The sequence below is a fragment of the Vicugna pacos genome, chromosome 10 (assembly GCF_048564905.1).
Source record: "Vicugna pacos chromosome 10, VicPac4, whole genome shotgun sequence".
Classification (NCBI taxonomy): Eukaryota; Metazoa; Chordata; class Mammalia; order Artiodactyla; family Camelidae; genus Vicugna; species Vicugna pacos.
Window position 1 is genome coordinate 27,928,050 of NC_132996.1, and position 20,860 is coordinate 27,948,909.

At 43.2% G+C, this 20,860-nt stretch overlaps 1 long non-coding RNA gene across 1 annotated transcript in view; it reads left to right on the plus strand.

The window, feature by feature from the left end:
• LOC116282071 (uncharacterized) overlaps positions 1-20,860 on the plus strand; it is a 36,605-nt gene that overhangs the window by 11,145 nt on the left and 4,600 nt on the right. The window lies entirely within an intron of this gene.

The following is a 20,860-nucleotide window of genomic DNA, read 5'->3' on the forward strand; positions in this document are numbered from 1 at the left end:
GAGAGGAGGAAGTGAGGTGCTCCTTAGGATGAAGGAGCAGTGTTCTCCCCTGCAGATTAGAGCAGTGTGACCAGTGTGTTGGCAGAGGCGGTGGCCTGGCACATCAAGAAGAATGAGGGCAGGATGGAGCTAAGCTGTGGCCCACGACGTACGTTTGATGCAGGAAGGGAGATGGAGGCGGTGGTACAGAGGGATTAGCCTGGAGGGACAGAAAGAAATGGCAGAGGCTTGCAGGCTGCAGCAACATGGGGGTGGCCTGGGCATGGAGGGTGAACACAGCACCCGTAGCATATGTCCTTCCAGGCCACTTCCTGTGGACTCTAGGAAGCAGGGTGCCTAATGAGTCACGGGCCAAAGGAACCCAGACGTATAACCAATCTGGGAAGGCAGGAACCTAAAGAAAGAAGGGAAGCTGCCTGGTGCTGAGTTGGTTAATCCTGCCCCCTCCAGCCCTGTGTTTTCCCCTTTATCTGTCATCTCTCTCCCTCATTGGAACAGAAGCTCTCTCAGGTCAGGTGCTGTGTGTGCACTGCCCACAGTTGTACGCATTGCAGTTCCTCATCCAGAGTAAAGGCTCCATATATACGTGTTGAATAAATGAATATGAGAGAGAGGAAAACATCTTTTTAAACCACCTTGGATGGAGACGCAGAGGGCATTAAAACTTAATGAGCCTCCGCTGGGTGCTCAGGGCTTCTCAGCAGGTAGCTCCGGAAGCATCCTCATACCCCGCGGCAGAGATCATGGATGGGCTAATAGTAAGTCAACCAATCCCACTTATCTTCTGAGGCTCAAGCCCCTCAGCCTCCAGGAAACCTGCCCCTTTTGAGCCACTTCCCTTTAGCTGAGCATCCTCGTCCCCCAAGCTTTATAAAACCCAGCTCTTGATGGCATGCTGTTCAGCGTGGTATTTCATCCAACCGCCTCCCACTTGACTGTAAACACTTTAAGAACAGAGGCTACATCTCTTGTTTCCAAGTCTCCCCCACAGAACCAGGAGCTGAATTGAAAAACAACAATCCCCTTTATTCCTTAATTGATGGGTTTATCTTTAATACTGGTTCCAGCATGATCTTGACTCCGAACTCTCTTCCAGCAGTTAGTTCCCACTGCTCTATGTACTCTGTATCCGTTAGAACTGCTTTCTGCTCTGCCACAGAACACCTGACAGGCAGTGTCTTAAACAGTCAGACCACTTAATTATCTCACCCAAGGAGAGGTCTGGAGGCAGGCAGCCCGAGGCTGGGGCAGTGCTTCTGAGATGCCATCAGAGGCTCGGACTTGTGGTGGCTTCTTCCTCTGGCGCCCTTAGTGCCTCGTGGTACAAGGTGGCTGGCGAAGTTTCAGGCTTCACGTCTATGTTTCTGGCAGGAAGATGGGAGATAGGGGTGACGCCAGCCCATCTGTCCTTTTGATCTAAAAAGCAAAAGATTTCCCAGAAGCCTCTAGCAGACTTCTGCTTCACCATATTGGCCACACTAAATATAAGGGAGCCTGAGACAACAGTTTGGGTTTTCCAGCCTCTGTAGTTAAGGGGACAAAGGAGAAGTGGTTTGAGAATGAGTGTTATATTAGCCCATCAACAGTGATTGCTATATGCTCTTTCAAAGGAAAAGAGAAAAAATAATGACTTGTCATTTTCTCAGACTGGCCATTCTGAAATCTCCCCATGCCAAGCAGGACCCTGCTTAGTTTTATTTGTTGTCAGGGAGACGCTAAGTTCTTGATTATACATAAATGTAAAAGACACAATCCACGCCCTTCAGGGCCACACAGGTGGAGTTGGGGGGAGGACTGAAGAACTGGCGGAGATAAAGCAGTCACCCCATGATGTGTGCAGTGTGCTGTGCATAGGAAGATATGGGACAAGGAGAATCTAAATCCTGGCCAGGGATGGTCAAGGAAGGCTCCCCAGAAGTAGTGATGTATGAGGTGGAAATGCAGGTAAATGGATGAGGAAGGGGCTGCAGAGGATATCCCAGATAGAAGGAAGTGTGTGGGCAAAGGCATGGTGGTGGGAAGAGGGCATAGTGCATGTAGGGAGCATCAGAAAGTCTGTTTTGCTGGATACTCCCTATACTAGGGTGCCTGAAGGAGAGAGATAAGGTTGGTGGGGCCAGGTCATGAAAGGCATGATGTGTCCAGTTTGGGTGCCTGAATAGATGGTGGTGCCATTTTCTGAGAGAGGAATCACTGCACGTAGTTTGGTAATGGTGACTTCGGGGGGTCTCAAACTGTTCTTCCTCTATACAACTTCCCAGGAAAGTCTCATCTACATGCCTTGTTCAGATTTCTCTTCCATATTCCCAGCCTGCATATCCAATGCAGCTTTTGTTACATGACAACCATGCCCCGAATTTAGTAGCATAAAACTAGAACCACTTACTCAGTTCCTGAATCTGTAGGTTGGCAATTTGTTTGAGCTCAGAAATTAATGTCTCCTTTAAAGACTTACAGGATACAGGGGTGATGGCTCCCATTAAATTCCCAACCCCATGTAATCCACCTGTATTAATATCTGCAAAAACTGTTTGGATCATGCTAGATCATGTTGGATCTGTCAGTGTGTTCTTCTCAGTCCCCGTTAGTAAGGAGAACCAAGAGCATTTCAGATATATATGGGAAGAACAGTAATATTCATGGGCCTGCCCCAAGACTATGATAACTCCTGCTCTCTGTCACAGTGTAGTCTGCAAAGACCTCAGTCATCCTGACTTTATACCGAACACCACTCTGGTCTACTATATTGATGACATCATGCTAAGTGCACCGGGTGAACAGAAATATGGTGTTACTCTGAATGTCCTAATGAGACATACATATGCCAGAGGTGGGCAATAAACTCCACAAAGATTCAGGAACCTACTACAAAGGTGAAAGTTTTAAGGGTTCTGAGGCATGCTGGGACATCTCTTCTGGGGTCAAAAACAAATTAGCACCTGTACTCCTCATTGCTAATAAGCAAAGTATACGTGTTTCATGAGTCCTTTGGACTTTGGAGGCAGCATATGACACATTGAGAATAATACTCCAATCCATTAATCAAGTAGTCAGAAGTCTACCAATTTCATGTGAGGCCCACAGGAAGAGAGGACTCTGCGTGAGGACCAGGCTGCAGTACAAGTTGCTCCACCACTTGGCTATACGTTAGAGACATCCCATGAGATAGGGATGCTGGGTGGAGTCTCTGGCAAGCCCCAAGAGGAGATGCATGGCACGGATCCTCTAACTAGGCCATGCTTTCTGCATCAAAGAACTGTACCTTAGAAAAGCCACTCCTGATGGACAACTGGGCGCCAGTAGAGGCTGACCAGGGAACAGACACCAAGTGATTATGAGACAGGAGCTGCCTATCATGAGCTGGATATTGTCATGTCCATCAAGTCATAATAAAGTCAGGCAGGTGCAGTAGCAACCCACTGCATGATGAAAAGGGTACATTCAGGCCTGAGGAAGTCTAGCAGGCACAAATGAGGTGGCCCATGTCATGTAATCTGTTGCACTGATGCCTCTCCTGCAGCTCACACTTAGGGCCTTGTGGGGACTTCCCTATGACCAGATGATGAAGAAAGAAAACTTCTCAGCCTAGTTCATGCATGGGTAGGTTCACCTACCAGTTGATATGACTATTGCCACATTAAAGCCCTAGGCAGCGGTGGCCCTAAAAGGCAGTAGAGAAGGAAAATCCTCCTAATGGGCGGAGCTCTGAGCACTGATTTCCACTGCGAGCATTTGATGGAGTGAGAAGTGGCCAAAGGTAGAGATCTATGCTTCTGAGCCTTGGTGAACCACTGGCTGGCTGGTCAGGAGCCTAAAAGAAGCACCGTGGGAAGATGGAGGAAGAGGCACGCGGATGACCTATAGGGGTGGGTACCAAGTGTGGAGACGTTTATGTCTCATGTCAGTGTTCACTAGGAAGCATCTACCTTAGAGGTAGCACTCCACAGCCTGGGGGACAGGACGACTTCTCTGGCGGATGTCAGCCATCCTCTGTCTTGAGCCCCTCCAGTGCTGGAGCAATGGACCCACGAATGGGGTAGTCATGGTGGAAGGCATAGAGGCTACACACTGGCCCAACTATATGGGCTCCTGCTCACCAAGGCTGTTCCAGTTACTGCCTCTGCTGATTCTCTAACTTGCCACCCACATAGTCCCCAGTGCAGTTCCATCCCTCAGGAAGATCAAGCAAGTTGATTCTATCCAATCCCTTCTAACCTGGGAGGGAAAGTGGTTCTTCTTCCAGGAACTTAAAACTAGCTGTGGGGATAGGTTTGCCTTCCCAGCCTCCAGGGCCTCAGCACAGAGCTGACGGTGTGCCTGATTTCCTGTCAAAGCCCTCGGTCTCACCCTGCCTCACCCTAAGGGCCCCATCTTATGATGCAGAAGGTGTGTGTAGAATGGGTACATTCTCACGGGATCCACCGGGCCTCCTATAGAATGTGTCACCTGAAAGTGCATGGCCTGAAAGTCTCAGTGAGGGTGCTAGCCTGGGGATGATTCCTTGTGGGGTCAAGTGCTGTCCTGGAGGATATACAGTGTGTGTTGAACCAATGGCTGTTATGTGGTGCTCTGCCTTCATCCGTTGGAATACAGAAGTCTGGGAACCAAAGGGTAGAAGAAGAAGAGGCCCCTCTTACCGTCATTTCCAGTGACTCACTTGCAAAAAGTTTTGCTTTGTTTTCTTACCACTTTAGGCTCTGCTGGAAAGAAGCCCTAGTTCCTAGGGAGGGGTGAGCTCTTCACCAAGGAACACAGGAGGCTTAACCTAAGGCTACAACTGCCACCTGGTCACTTTGGATCTCTACACCAGTGGCTCTGAAGGCAAAAATGGGTTTACAAGGGTGGCAGGGTGGAATCAACCTTGACTATCATGAAGAAGCAGAGCTACTGACACCTAGTAGGGCAGAAAGGAGAGTGTGTAGAGCTCAGATTCCCTGGGATGCATCTTGGTGCTTCTGTGCTCAGTAATAACACTGCCTGGGTGACCGAGGCATCCTTGGCCTGACAAAGGCAAGGCCACCAAGGGCTCAGATCCCTCAGGGACAAAAGTCTAGGTCATCCCCTTGGCAAGCAGCTAGACCAACTGAAGTGCTGGCTGAAGGTGCAGGAAATTTAGAATGGGCTGTGGCAGGGAGAAATGGTAACTATCAGTTAGAAATGCAAATTCACACTACTTGGAGAAACCATTTCTCACCTATCAGGTGAGTATCAACCCCACAGTGGGACACTAGTTTCTCTTGATGAGTCTGTGAGGAAAATGTACACTCACATTACTGGGGGGAGTGCAAAACGGGGAGACCTCTATGGAGGCGACATGGTAATATCCAGCAAAAAGATGTATGTGTTTACCCATTTCTAGGAATCGATCCCAAATACACAGTGGCACAAACCTGAATTGACACTGGCACCAACTACTCACTGCAGGGCTACTTGTATTAGCAAAAGATCCAGAGGAACATCAAGGGAGCTGTGCTTCTTCTTTGGGGCAGCTCTTGGGAAGGGTTGGAATCCTGACAAAATGCTGGGTGATTTATTTGCTTCTCACAAATGTATACTGAGGGCCGGCTATGAGCTTGGTTGCTTACATATATCACTCCGTTTAAACAACCATCTTTCATACTTTCTGGAGACAAATTTGTATCTGCAATCTCTAACACAGAAATTCTAAGAATACATCATGAAAACATAACCAAAAAAGGCAACCATTCTTTATGCAAAAAGATGTTTGCTGCAGTATTATTTTTCAGAATTACTTTTTATATTTTATCAAAGTTATGTAGGCACGTGGTTTAAAAAAAAAAAAAAGCCAAGCAGTATGGAAGGGCTTATAATGGTGTCAGCAATCCCTGGCCCTTCGTCTTCCTGTCTCAGTCTGGCCTCCAGAGGCAGCTCCTTTGAACCATTTCTGGTTTTTTATCTTTGAGAAATTCCTTCTGTATCTTCTATACCTATAAATAAGGTGTGTGTTTGTGTGACTCTGCATTTAGCAAGTTCAGGTATTATGTATTGGCTTTCTGCTATAGATGAGATTAGGGCTTGTTCAAGAAAGAGCAAACACTACTTTGTATTCCCTTTAGAGCCCCAGGACCTGGCCTTGGGACTGGCAGGGAGTGAGTATTAAATAAATACTTGTTAAATAAAGGAATAACCTGGGTGGTCAGGGGAGGGAGGGCATTGGAAGCAGAGAAAAACATGGGAAAAGGACCGAGGCCCCTTCTTTCTGACTAACAGGACCCTGTTCTGGTTCAGGGTGGCTGTATTCCAGCTAAAATTGCTCACCTCCCATACTCCCTTGCTGAGTACAGCATCTGGGAAAGGTTTCTGAAGGAAAACTGAGGTATCTGGTTTTGTATGCTAGGGTCCCTTTTGCTCTTCCTCATTCTCCCTTCCTGGAACAAGGATGTGAGTTCCTGAGGCTTGTCAGCCATCTTGCAATCACATTCTAAAGATAGTGGACCAAAAAAGTAGAGGAATTTTCGAGGACATCATTCAGTTCTACACCAGCCTAGGCTGCCTGTCTCTAGATTTTATGTTATCTGAGACAAACAGTGCTTTTATCTGGTTATGATCATATAATTAGTTTTTCTGTTGCTTGCTGCTTCATGCATTCTTAGAGAGATGGAAAAAGATGGCCAAAAGTTGGTTATTGATAGTACAAGGGGATTCTGAGAATTTTCTGTAATAAAAAGTTTAAAAGAACTATGGAGATAAAAATATTTCTAAATCATCCTTGCAAATATGATTTCCAAAAAATTTGGCAAGACACGCAGGCTTCAGAAGTTTGTGCTGTGTCTTGTATGTATACCTTAACTTCTAAAAAGTCTGTGATTTTGATTGGTTGTCTTAATGTTTTACACCAGTTATGACATTTAAATTGCCATCTCCATTTTGGGGGGAGATGCAAACACCTGTGAATTGTCTTTTTTTCACTAGCAGGCATCTTCCTCAATATACATGAGGTAAAATAAAGCCACTCTGAGAACTTCTTATTTAAACAAAGAGTTTGAGTGTTTTATCTCATTTAAATTAATAAATGAATGAGAGGCTAAGCCATAGGGGTTGGTGACCTCATGCAGAGCTCAAACATGAGCCAACCAAAGGGAGGTAATGTTAATTTTCATGCTTTGGACCCTTGTGCCCCACTTCCTACCTCTTCAGTCCAATTTTGATTCCAGAAAAATTGCTGCCATAACCAGATCTGTGTAGGTGTTACCCAGCGGTGCTGGGCCTCAGGTGCATTGTGTTTCTCTCACTTTCTGAAGCCACAGTGGGAAATGCCAATAGGAACTCATCAGCCCTCATGCATATGAGCCCTGAATTTGGGGTGGGATTAACACTCCAAGGGGCAATGCTTAACCAGTAGGGGATGAGAAGTGGTGGGTAAATATTCTCCTGTTCTGAAATGCATCTTAGAAGGTCCTGTGAGATCAAACCAACTCATCAGCTTAGCCTTGTACTGGTTTTCACTCCTCTGGGGCTAGCACTCCAGTTCCCACTGTGATCAACTTGTCCCAGTTTGCTTGGGACTTTCTGGATTTTAGCAATGACAGTCTCGCATCTCAGGGAACCCTTCAGCAAGCATGGATGGCTGGTCACCCTAACAATTCCTCACTCCTGTACCCTTGCATCTCCTTCCCAATAAATCCCCTCCAGGCAAGTCCTTGTCTGGGGCTCTGTTTTCAGAGGGAACCCAGGCAGTGACAACCCATTTGGTCTTGTTGGGTTACCTGCCTGTCTCTGAGATTTGTTTCCAACCATTTTGAAACAAGGACAGCAAGTTTCAGCTGGCTAAGAACATAAATGGAGCATTAGGAAGTGAAAAAGTGCAGTTTCTGTTTCCTGTTGTGGGTTATTGTCTTGTGGCTTTTGCCAGGTGTTCATGGGTATGAATCCAGGGAATTCAGGTGGAGTCTTATCTGTGTGCCTGCCAGCAGTCAGAGCAGATGGAAGGGCTCTGGTTCTTCTGTTTCCTGGAATGAATGTTTCTGGTTTCTAGGTTAGAATTTTATGTTTTAAAGCTAGAGTGATTTCTAAGGGAATTTTCCCTGGAGGCTCCAGGAGGCAAAACTCTGGCCTGAAGAAGGTTTTCCCCCAGAAACGGGACTGCTGCCCCCTAGAGGATAAATATGTGTGTGACGGTTCATGGAAGTTGGGGCAACTGTGTACTTTTCCCAACATATGCCTGGTTTCTTCCCCTTAGGGGGAAAATGCTACTACTTAATCTTCAGATTGTCTAATAATTTAATTTCTTCTGTTGGAGTGAGAAATTGGCTCTCTTCGTAAAAGCCCATCTGCGTTGTGTTTGAATTAGTATGAGGAACTGGGAGTAGGGAACCCAGGGTTTGGAACCCCAATAGATATTTCAACTTGCCTGTTTCTGGAGGATTGGACTGGACACACAACAGATGACACAAATTAATTTGATATCAAAGATACTTTTGAGTTAATTAGGCTTCCTCTGTAGGTTTGTAGAAAACACTTCTGTAATGTCTCTTAACATCAGTGGATTTCTTATTTATATTGGTTTCAAGAAACGCCTGAGTGCTTATATAAATCTAAGATAAAGGGATTCAGTGTCTCCCGGAGGGAAAATTAAGAACTCGAGCCACACCTCCAATACTTTAAATGTGCTAGCCCTTTATGAAAAGCCCTCCAGAGAAAAAGAAAAGAAAACCTCCCAAACTGCAGAACACCATGTACACAAGTAGATTTGAGCTGTAAATTACACTGTAATTTATGTTAGTACATTTAAATAAACTAGTCTTCTGTCAACTGAAAAAAAAATGCACAACCTAAAAGGTGTGATACAGGAAAACAGATGTGGGGCATGAGAAGGGCTGTGTCCGAGGCTTCAGTTGAGCCCGTGGGATATGCCCCACCAGGCGTGGGTCCTGGGCTTTGTGCAGGAAAGAATTCAAGAACGAGCCACAGTTGGGTAAAGGTAGATTTATTCAGAGAGATACATTGAAAGGCAAGAGAAAGGCCACGAGGTGTGGGGGTTGGTGCTCAGATTAAAAGTAGGTACACACTCCATAGACAGAGTGCGGGCCATCTCCGAAGAGGGAGAGGGGCAGCCGCGAGGTGCCGTGTTGCTGGTTTTTATGGGCTTGGTGGCTTCATATGCTAATAAGTAGAAGTACCAGTCTAAGGGGAAGGGGCTGGGATTCCCAGGAAGTTGGCCATTTCCCACTCTTTTACCTTTTTGTGGCTAGCTTGGGACTGCCATGGTGCCTGTGGGTGTGTTACTCACCATGTTAATATATTACAACGGGCGTATAATGAAGCTCAAATTCTGCCAGAAGTTAAATCTCATCATCCTGAGCCTCAAGACCTACTGGGGGTTGAATCTTTCACCATTTTGATGTTAATTGCTGTGGCATTCCTTGAATGGCTGTGCCCTGCCCCCTTCCTGTCTCAGCTGTAAGTTATGTTTTATTCGGTGAACATTTCTGAGGACTTAATCCTGGGATGTGGCCTCTCAGATAGCTCTGAGAGACTGCTTTAGGGAAGTAGGGGAGGAGCCAGGCTATATAGGAATTTTTGCAACAAAGACCAGGTAGTCGGAACATCAAAAGATTACTGTTAATTAAAGAAAACCAGATTATCTCAGGTTGAGGATTTTAGCACTTTTCTATGTATGGGAAGGTGCAAAAGTTTGGGCTCATTGAAATCATTCCGTTGATGTGCACCTTCGCTATGTAGGACCAGTATCCCTTTCTTCCCATCCTGAGTCTCCTCAGGGGGCACCTTTGGGGGTGGCTGCAGAGGCTGAGGACTTGTCAGCAGGCAGCCTGCTGGTCCATCCTGAGTTCCCTCCAGCTCACCTTGGCTGGTGCGAGCGTTGGGGGTGGTGCTAGTGGCTGATGGCTGCAGGGTCCTTTGTTTACTGATATGACGGTCAGTATTTTTCATTCACACTTTAAAATGTTACCAAGCCAAACTTGGGTCCACTCGCCCACACACAGTAAAGCCAACCTGCCGACACCGGGTTGTGACAAAGGAAAACACAACATTTACTGTAAAGGTGCCAATACAAGGAGGACGAGTGGCTTGTACTCTAAACCCCCGAACTCTCTGAAGGGTTTCAGCAAGGCATTTTTAAAGACCAGGTGAGGGAGGGGGTGTCATGGGGTATGTAATCAGCACATGTACAATTCTATGACTGGTTAATGGCAAGGTAACAGAGCGGTGTCACAGGGGTTAACATTATCAGTTCTTAAGCACCAGTAGATCTGAGGGCTATGTGCTCGTGGTCATCAAGTAGTTAACATCTTCGATTTGGTGGGAGTTTCTCATATCTGTAAAACTTAGGAAATGTGCATCAGATACTATTATCTAGGTACTTCAGAGAGGAGCTACAGCAGAGGATATGGCGGAAAGTTCTGCCCCTGGTGGGGGGGCCCATAAGGTCCCGCTTGGTTACAAAAAGAATGAATCTTTTAACAGTATTTAACTTAGAAAAATGACTTCTAAGTGAAAAAAATGAAACTATTCAATTGAGTATTAAGACCTTTGGGTAAAAGGTAAATTTTATATTATTAAAAGAATAAAACAGAGTACGTCTAAATAACTTTGGAAAATAAACTAGGTTGTTAATACAAATTTAAGCACTATTCCTGTTTTCAGAACTAAGCCCTTTATTCAAAATGTTTTTGGCTGGGAAACAGGAAAATCTAACTTTGGTTTAATGGCTTCGTGGTTCCTGCTGAGTTACAAAATAAATATGCAGATCAGGTCCAATGATATGCAAATTCACACCAGGCCAAAAATTGGTAGGCACAAAGATTTTAAGAAAAGCTTCAGTACTAAGACTTCTAATAAGGTTCAGAGAATTCCACTAGTCTGTAAATAAATATAAGGAAGCCTTTGATCCCCTCTGCCAAGTGACCTGTCTGCAGCCACAGCCCAGGTGCTTCCTTCCAGGTCTGGAAATTATGGAAAATTCTTTTGCTTCTTTCACACATGACACCACCACCCAGATTATATTTTACTGAAGATGAAGAGATTCAGCATAGTCTTCCTTTGAATTCCGTTGAGAACCTCCAAACTCCCTCATTTCCTCTCCAGAGTTCCCTTTTTTCTAAAGTAATTTGCTCCTTGTTTAATTATCTGGAGAATATTACCAGTAAATGACAGTGTGTGCACAAATCACTGATAATGCTCTTCAATTTCTTAATTTTAGTCTTGTGAATGAAAAATATTGCCAACCATACCAGTAAACAAAGGATGATGTGGCCACCAAGTTATCAGCCACTGCCACTGCCCCCAAAAGTGAGCTGGAGGGAACTCAGGATGGAGACAGTCTGGCAGCCCAGCCTCTGCAGCCACTCCCAGAGGGAACTCAGGATGGGAAAGAATAGGATACTGGCCCTAGATAGCTAGGTGCTTATCAAAGGAATGAGTTCAGTGAGCCCAGACTCTTAAATCTTCCCATACATAGACTAGTGCTAAATTCCTTAACTTGAGGTGTCTAATTTTTTAAAATTAACAGTAATCTTTTGATGTTTTGACTACCTGGTTGTGAACCAAAATACTGCAATGTGAATGAAAATACTGCAACCATATCAGTAAACAAAGAATGCTGAAACCAAGTCATCAGCAGCTGCCGCCATCCCCTAGTGAGGACAGGCCTGCAGCCCAGCCTCTGCAGCTGCTCACAATGGTGCCCTCTGAGGGGACTCAGAATAAGAAAGGACAGGATGCTGGCCCTAGATAGCTAGGTGCTTGTCAAAGGAATGAATTCAGTGAGCCCAAATGTTTGCTTCCTCCCATACATAGAAAAGCACTAAATTCTTTAACTTGAGATGCCTGTTTTTCTTTAGATAACAAGCAATCTTTTATTGTTCCAACTCACTGGTCTTTGTTGTAAAGCTCCTATATATCCTAGCTCCTCCCTTACCTCTTCGGAGCAGTCCTTCAGAGCGATCTGAGAGGCTGTCATCCCAGCTCGAGTCCTCCTGCCAAATAAAACATAACTCTTAACTTTTAGGCTGTGCATTTATTTCAGTCGCCATGGTCTTTGTTGCAAAAATTCATACATGTCCTGGCTCCTCTCTTGCCTCTTTAGAGCAGTCTCTTAGACCCATCTGAGAGGCTGCCTTCTGGGCGTGAGTCCTCAGTCCACCAAATAAAACGTAACTCTCAACTTTTAGACTGCGTGTTTTTTTTCAGTTGACAGTCTCTTCAAGGGTGTTTTCCCCCTTTTTTATGTTGATGACCCATCTTTTTCCCAAGTCAAGGGACTCAAGCTACTGACCTGTCTGAGAGTTCTAGACATTGAAGACTTGTGATGGATGTTCTGGGTGTTCAGAAACCAGAGTGAATTGCACACCACTCCCCCTGGTGGCTGCACTTGCCTACCATTTGAATCCATTGTGTCAGGCTATTAAGGGTTAATTAGGCAACTGTTGCTGATACAACCTGGAAGTGCTCCTAAGTGACTGGATGAGGGCTGAATCTTTCACTCCTCTGATTCAAACAAACACCCTAGCTTTTTCTAACCTCTACACAGAGCTGCTCTGTGGGTGGGAACCCTTCTACCCTCTCCAGCACGCAACACTTTACTCAGTATATCTCCTGAATGTTTCTCATTTTATCATTTTCTAAGGAAATATCTGGTTAAACAATAAAATTAAGTTGTTAGAATTCTGAGAGAGAAATGTTGGTTTCTGATGAGTCAGTATCTGGTGTTTTGATTAGCTCAGCTTTCCCTGCAGCACAGGCCAAGGGTATGTTTCCAAAGACAGAAGGACCTTCACTGCCCAGCTCCGTGGTGTGGACCAGCTGCTGATTCTGATCCAGCAACTCTTACCCTCACCCTTGGGGACTGTCCTCTGAATGTCGATTTTGTTTGAAGGAGAATCGTACCAGAATCAAAAATCATGGACTCTTGATCTGCATGGGTCCCTAAGAATCCTCGAGTTTAGGAGAAAAAACATGTTCTGATGTGAATGTGCATTTCGTATGATACTTCTCAGTTGAGGAATTAATCTTAGACAAGTGTAACAGAAGCCCTCACAGTCGGGATGGGGCTGGTCGAACAGTTTAGGCTTTGAAATCAGCTGCTGCTTGTGATTTGGAACTGGGGGAGGAAAGGGAGAAGAAGGAAGTAACAGCCATCTAATCTTGCTTGTGTGCATCCTTTATCAGATGGAGTTCTGCCTTATTTGTCCCCCTGGTGTTTTGCAACCCTGTGCCTTTATCAACTAGGAGTTTTACAGGCAAAGCTCTCAAACAGACATAAAATGGAAATGGAAATAAATACCAGGAAATTAAATGCTAATACATGTACCCATAGTATTGTCAGTCAAGGCAAACCCTTTGATAAAATAAATTATACTGTGATTTTTTGTTAAAAAGTGACTATAAGTCTTCTCCTTAATTTTACCACAGTGGGAAATGAAAATGCAAATGTGGTACTTTAGTTCCTGCAAGACTTTGAATTTAATTTTTTAATTCCCCCCACCCCAAAACCAAGTGAAGTGGAAATTTCAAGTTTCCTGATTGTTATTACTTACACTAATATTTAAGAGTATGTAAATGAGTAGTCAACTAATTTAATTCTTTTAAGAACCAATGTTTTATAAATTGGTTCCTGTACTACTGGGCCTTATATGGTATTTATGTAATACTGCAAATTATATGCATCTACAGTTTTCACTTAAAATGCATAATATTTTGTTATCACATTTTTCTTACAAAATCTTCTAATCAATAATTATTGATTGTTAAATGTTAACTTAGTATATTTTCCAAAATCTGGAAATGATTCTGAATCACAGGTGATGAAATATGCTAATTAATAAATTACTATTATTTATCTGGAGATTTTTAAAGAAATTAAAATCCAGAGAGACAGAAAATAAAGTATGTGCTTTCCATATAATCCCATGCAGATTTCTAATCTGTGTATTATTTCTTACATATAAACACATTTGGTGTTTGAAATATTCAAATCAAGAGGGTAAATTATCTAAGTATTATAAACATTGCTTTATAATGTGATTGATACTATTAATTGTGATTTTAAAAACTAGATAGTGTCATTTAAGCATATTGTTTGGTATGATTATATGTGAGTATGTATTTAACCTGAGACATGGTCTCGCATTTGAAGGGGATCAAGATGTGCCACCCCAAAATGTGCCACTTTAGCATAAGAACTATTTTGAGCTGAGGCATTTGAGTTCCTGGAATCCTTTATCTGCCTAAAAGCGGAGCTTCCCAAAAGAACTCAATTGTCATAAATGCCCTCCCCAGGAGCAACTTTACTCTTAGAGTCTAGAAGTTGGCACCACATCCAATGAGATATTGTCAGAAGACTATCATGTCTCCATCTATTCTCCTAAGAGCCTAATTATCTTTCCAAAAAGTCAGTTGTTTTCCCATAAGTGCCCTCTCTTCCGTTCCTCTTCACCTACTAAGTTAGGTATATAAGCCCCAAATTCTAACCACTCCTTTGAATTACTCTTTACTCAGTACTTCTGCATTTATGCACGTTACATGCAGAAATAAACTCTTTTTCTCGTATCTGTCTTCTGTCAGTTTAATTCACAGGCTCCGAGGACTGAACCGAAGAGAGTTTTTTTTCCCTCCCCTACACATTTAGGAGGCTTATTTGGGGTCCTAAAAGCAGAAGGGCAGGGCCTAGAGGTTGGAACAGGGAAGGAGCAAAGTCAACATAAGAATGCATAACAGAGTGGACCACTGCTGTGGGCAACTGGGGCTTGATCCCGTGGGGCCCTTTGAGGAGCTGTATGAAATGGGTCTCAGAATTGTCTAGCTGTGAGAAAAAAGGGAGACATTTTAATTCTCTAGCTTGTGACCTCCATTGGTTAAGGGTTGCCCCGTGGAACTTTGACTTCCTCACACTTGTGGATTGCAGAGGTATGAATGCAAAGTGGGTTCTCCCAGGCATACTGTGCCTCTATGTTAGAGGCTAGAGGCTGGAAGAGAGAGGCAGAGCACATCTAGGGAGAGGTGTGCAACAGAAGCCAGCATGGAACTGTTCACTGCAGATGTGACAGGAATTGTAGATGAGGCTGAGAGAATGTGAGGTAGTGCACATGCACACATACAGTATGCAGGGCATACATTATGCACATGTGTGCACATGCATGCACATGCATACGTTAAAGTTAATGGTTGAAAATCCCTCAAGAATAGTGACTGGTTTGTCAGTGTAGGGGATAAAATTCGTATTTTATGACAAAACAGTAAAAATTTAAACAAAAAATTCTTCTCTGCCCGTTGGCCTCCTCTCCCCTGACTGTGCATTGTGTATCTGCATTATGCATCGACCAAACCTCCCCCATCATCGTTGGCAGGAATGTCTGCTCAACCATAGAAAGCAACATTCTCCTAGCACCCACAAGGCAACTTCTTAAAAGATAACATTCCTTCTTGATCTTATAAGGGGTCACATGACCCACGAGGATGACACTTAGATCTAGATTATGTAAACTGTCAATAATTTGTAATTTGATGTATAGTCCACTGTCTCAAAAACTTTTAAAACTGTGCTTTGATTTCTTTTTCTTTTTCTTTTTTTAATAGAGGTACTGGGGATTGAATCCAGGACCTTATGCACACTAAGCATGTGCTCTACCACTGAGCTATACCCACCCTGCTGTGCCTTGATTTCTAACTGTCAGAATAGTTCTCAGAGCTTTATGAGATGCTCTTCCCAGGTTATAATCCTCAAATTTGGCTAGAATAACATCTTCCACTTCTTTCTTAGATCGACTAATTAATTTAAAAAAATTTTTAAAAATTATTTGTTTTTGTTTTGGGGGAAGGTAATTAGACTAATTTACTTACTTATTTATTTTGATGAGGATTGAACCCAGGACCTCATGCATACAAGCCTGCACTCTACCACTGAGCTATACCCTCCCCCTTTGACTGATTAATTTTTTGTTGACAAGAGAAAGGAAAATGGCCTTTGGTTGTGCAATCTGCTCTAAACATGAGATAGTAAAATTTCCTCTATATTTTCTGCTTTGGTAGCAAAACTTGTTGCATTCCCTGAATCTGTAGTCTCACTTCTCAGAAGTCTTTTCACCTTTGTATTGGTTCTCACTATGCTTTTTAATACTTCATAACCTTAGACAACTGTGGGGGGGAAAACGCCACTATTTCCTCACTAGTGGAGGAACTAAAATTTCTTATGGTGTTTATGTTACCTTCTGCTATGGCTATCATAAACTATTGTTACTCTGATTAATAACTGAACAGGCTGAAGCCATTTCCTCTTCTCAGGCAATTTGTTCTCATTTTTAATCAACAGACATCTTCCAGCATCTCTTTCAGATGTTGCCTCACTCTTAAGATCAGCCTCTACATTCATAACCTTTGGAGACTGACCAGGGCATCTTTTCTCCTAGACCACCTTCAGTGCTCCCCAAATGGTTGGTTGGCAGCACCAAGGATTTTCTCTTTCATCTTGTACATGTCACCCGTGGCATGACTCCCGTAAACACAAAGGGAATCCAGGAACAATCAGCATGTTGGAATGCACCAAGAATTTTCAGAACTTTTCAATAGTATTATAAAGAACTACACATTTTTCAAGACTACAATGTGGGAAAACCTGTCAAGATAAAGAGAGAAATGCAACTCCTCCTCCCCACCCCGTCCCAAATTGGGAGGATAATTTTATGCATGAGTAGATTTTAGTTGAGTGTATGCACTTTTAAAGTAGGTCCAGGTGCAAGAATTGATACAGTGTCTGTTGGCAAAGAGTTCTAAAGGTTTTCTAAAGGTTTATTCTTAAGCTCAGATTAATCTTGTCTATAAATAGTTTGTAAAGCCCTCTTGATTCATGCAGGCCATTTTGGTTCATGTTTATCTGGAATCAGGGAAGGTGGTGAAACTTCAAAATGAGATTCTAAAAAAGATTAAGATGTCCTTATGAGTGTGATATCTACCACAAAATAAAGATCGAGACTTTGCACCTGATCCATCTGTGGGAGGCCTGTGCAGTTTTTGGTAGCCACTCCCTGGCAGAGCATTTGTGAGCAAGATAATGTTATACTGATTATTTCAAAGCACTAATGGTGAGCATCCAAGGATTCTATTCCGGGTGCAACTACCAACTACCTACCGAGTAGGACCCTATTGTCATCATCGGTGACCATCCGATATGTGTAATACTGTTTGTAACTGCTTAACTGTATAATGGTTTAAAGGATTTTTCTCATGCTCTTGCCGACTGGGGTAGGCTGGAGAGGAGGGAGGCTTGGGTGGTCTGCCCAACACACTCTTGGTGTTGTTTGCAAGGATCATGCTCAGTGCCCTGCTTTGACCTCAGTGTCCTCCTCTTGACCCTAACACCTCAGAAGTGGTAGTTGGATGTTTTATGCATCTTGTTGTTCATAACTTGTCCCAACTGTGCATGTCTGCAGTTGTGTTTGACCCCTTGTGATTTCCTTGTATCCTGTTGTTCAAGCTGCAAGCCTCAACCTGCAGCAGGAGGTCCCAGGCCTCAGCCTGCTTAAAAGGCTAAAAGCATTTATCATCCTGACTTTAAACTGCATATATTCTTCTCTAGAGATCTTTTCCACAGAGCCTCTTCCTATGCATCCTTTGTTCTAGGTACAAGAATATTAAGAGAGTCCCAAAGCCGGAGGTGAACTTCATACCCAGCAGAGGGAAAGGGACCAGTGCATCTGCAAAAACAAGGACAACTTTGCAACAATTTGTTACCCCGTGTATGATCTTTATGGAAACTAGCTCCACCCCTTGAGCTCTTGAACTTTTACTATAAAACTCCTTGTCTTCTCTTCCCAGCAGACTCATGGTCTTAGAGACATTAGCTCACTGTGACCTCCTTAGCCTGGCAAAGACATAAAGCTGCCTTTTCTACTTCATCCAAAACTCTGTCCAGGGCATGGAGGCTGTGTATCAGCAACAAACTTACTTCTATAGACAGAGGAATGGCAAAAGCTGTTTACTGAGATCATGTAATGTTTATCAAAGGAAGACATCACTGGAACTCATTGGAAGGGATTGTACCAAGCTGTGCTAAACTGGGGTGCCAAATGGAGTGCCAGAGACTTTAGTCTTAGATCCTGTGTTCTCACTGTAAGAAAATGTACCCCATCCATCTAACAGCTTCTTGCTATGACTCTCTGTTTTTCTCTTAAACATAGGGACCAGTTGCTTCTCACTTGAGGTCCAGGGAGGATATGACAGCTTCCAGGAAACTCCTGGCAGTGTTATAGAGCAGCAGGCTGGTCCTCTACCGTAACCCTGACCTGAGATTAATTGGATTTCTATATGAAAAATGATGAAATTTGACTTCTTCTTCAGTCATACTCCAAAGTCAATTCCAAGTGAATTGGTGATCTGTACGTGACAAAATAACAAGCCTTATAGAGGATGACATTGGAGAAATTCTTGATCTTGGGGTAGAGAACATTTTCTTAAACTTGGCCTAGTAAACACCAGCCATAAAAGAAAAGACTAAATAAATTGGGCTACATTAAAATAAATAACTTCTATTTCTTTTAAAAGAAATACCACTAAGAGAGTGAAAATGTAAGCCACAGAATGGGTAATGATATTTGTAACCCATATAGCCAACAAAGGGCTTGTTTAAAATACTATATAAAGAACTCCTGCATATCAATAAAAGAAATACAGAAAATCCAGTAGAATACTGGGCAGGAGACAAATGGCGCTTCACAAAAAAAGGATATTCAAAAGATCAGTAAGCATATGAAAAAATGATCAACTTCAGTGGACACCAGGGAAACGCAAATAAAGCCATAATGAGATACCCACCAAAATGGCTAAGTTAAAAAGATCAGCAATACCAAGTATTGATGATAAAATGGAGCAAGAGGAACTTTGTTCACTTCTGTGGGAATGTGGACTGATAGAACCATTTGGAAAATTGTTTGGCTGTACCTACTAAAGTTGAACACCAACATATGGGATGTATGTTTATCGTGTGTCCCAGCAATCACAGCCTTAGGTATATACCCAACAGAATTTAGTGATGTATAAAACAGTGTGTACACATGTGTACAACATATCCAGCAGTGTTCATAGTCGTATTATTCCAACTAGCTGAAATTTGAAAAAAACAAAATGGGCAGTACAATTGGCAAATAAATTGTCATATCTCCCTCCATACTATGGAACAGAATAGAGCAAAGAAACACAGCTATATGAAGAAACATGAAGGAGTCTCAAAAATGAAATTTTAAGTGAGTGAAAGCAGACACGAAAGAATAGATTCCATATGATTCCATTTATATAAAATGCTAAAACAGACAAAACGAACTTCCAGGTTGGTGGACATGTGGAGGTGCTGGGAGTGTGGCGTGCTCAGAGAGGACGTGGAAGCTCCCGGTCTCCCATACCATGCCCCGTGCATCTCTTTCATCTGGCTGTTCTTGAGTTGTATTCTTGTATAATAAACTGGTAGTCCAGTAAGTAAAAAAATAAAATAGGCAAAACAAATCTATGATGTTCGAAGTTACAGTAGTGATTACTGTTGTGGGAAGTGGGTGCACAGGGGCTTCTGAATTGCTGGTAATGTTCTCTTTCTTGTTCAGGGTGCTGGTTACACAGGTATGATCATTTAGTGAAAATTCATCAAGCTGTACCTTTATGACTTGTGCACTTCCCGTACGCGTACTATACTTTAATAAAACATTTAAAAATTAATGCAGTTCCCCTGCTCCACCCCCACCATTGCCCTGGATAACTCCAGATTTGCCTCTTTTTGGTTGGTTACCCCGAGGAAGCATCCTCTTCTACATCTTAGTTTCCCCATTTGTAGAATGAAGGTAATTAATTTTTTCATTAAAGATTTCCTAAACTCCAAATACATGCCAGGCATTATTCTAAGTGCTCGGGACACATCAGTGAAGTAAACATACAGAGAGCCCTGCCCTCTTGGAGCTTAAATTCCAGAGATGGGAAGAGACAGACAATAAACAAACAAAGAGATAAACAATACAGGACGCTTGCAGGTAGTAACTGCTATGGCAAAAAGAAAACTTAGAGAAGGACAAGAATGACCAGGAGTATGAAGCAGGTGGATTGCGATACAAAATAGAGTAAAAAATACATGTATATTATTTTAAATTGTGACAAGTGCTAAGGAGAAGCATAAAGCAGGAAAGGTGTGTGTGTGTGTGTCTAGGGAGGCAATTACAATTGCAGATAAACATGGCATGCCTCACTGAAAACAGGGCATTTGAGTAAAGACCTGAAGTAAGCTGTGTCAGCCAGGCAGATATCTGGGGGAAGTAAACTCCAGGCAGCAAGAACTTAAATCAAAGGCCCTGAAGCAAAAATGTGCCTGCATGTTTCAGAAATTATAAGGAGGTCAGTATGGCTGGAGCAGAGTGAGCAATTTGGAGAGTCATAGAAGATGAGATCAGAATGTTTATGGGATGCCAAACTGGCTATGGCCATTTTGGGACAGTAGATAGTCTTTGGCTGTTAGCCATTTGAGTATTTGAGCAGAGAAGCAACATGTTTAGACTGAAGCTTACAGTCATTCTGGTGAGATTGGAAGCAGGGAGATTGGTTAGGAGGTTGTATCAGTCGGGGTTCTGTGAAGGAAACAGAAACTGCTCAGGCATTTTAAACAGAAAGGGATTCAATATAGGGAAATAAGAGCTTATAAAATTGTTGAAAGGGCTGGAGGAGTAGCAGTCAGGGGTCCTCACTGGCATGGACTTCAAAGTCTCACCACTGTGACTGAAACCCAGTTATCAGAAAGTTGATTCTACTACAATTATTGTTACACCCACAACTGGCTCTCACACCCATGAAGCTGATGGAGAGACCTTGCAAGGAACAAGGAGCCCAGAATCTGACCACTAAAATAGTCCTGTCT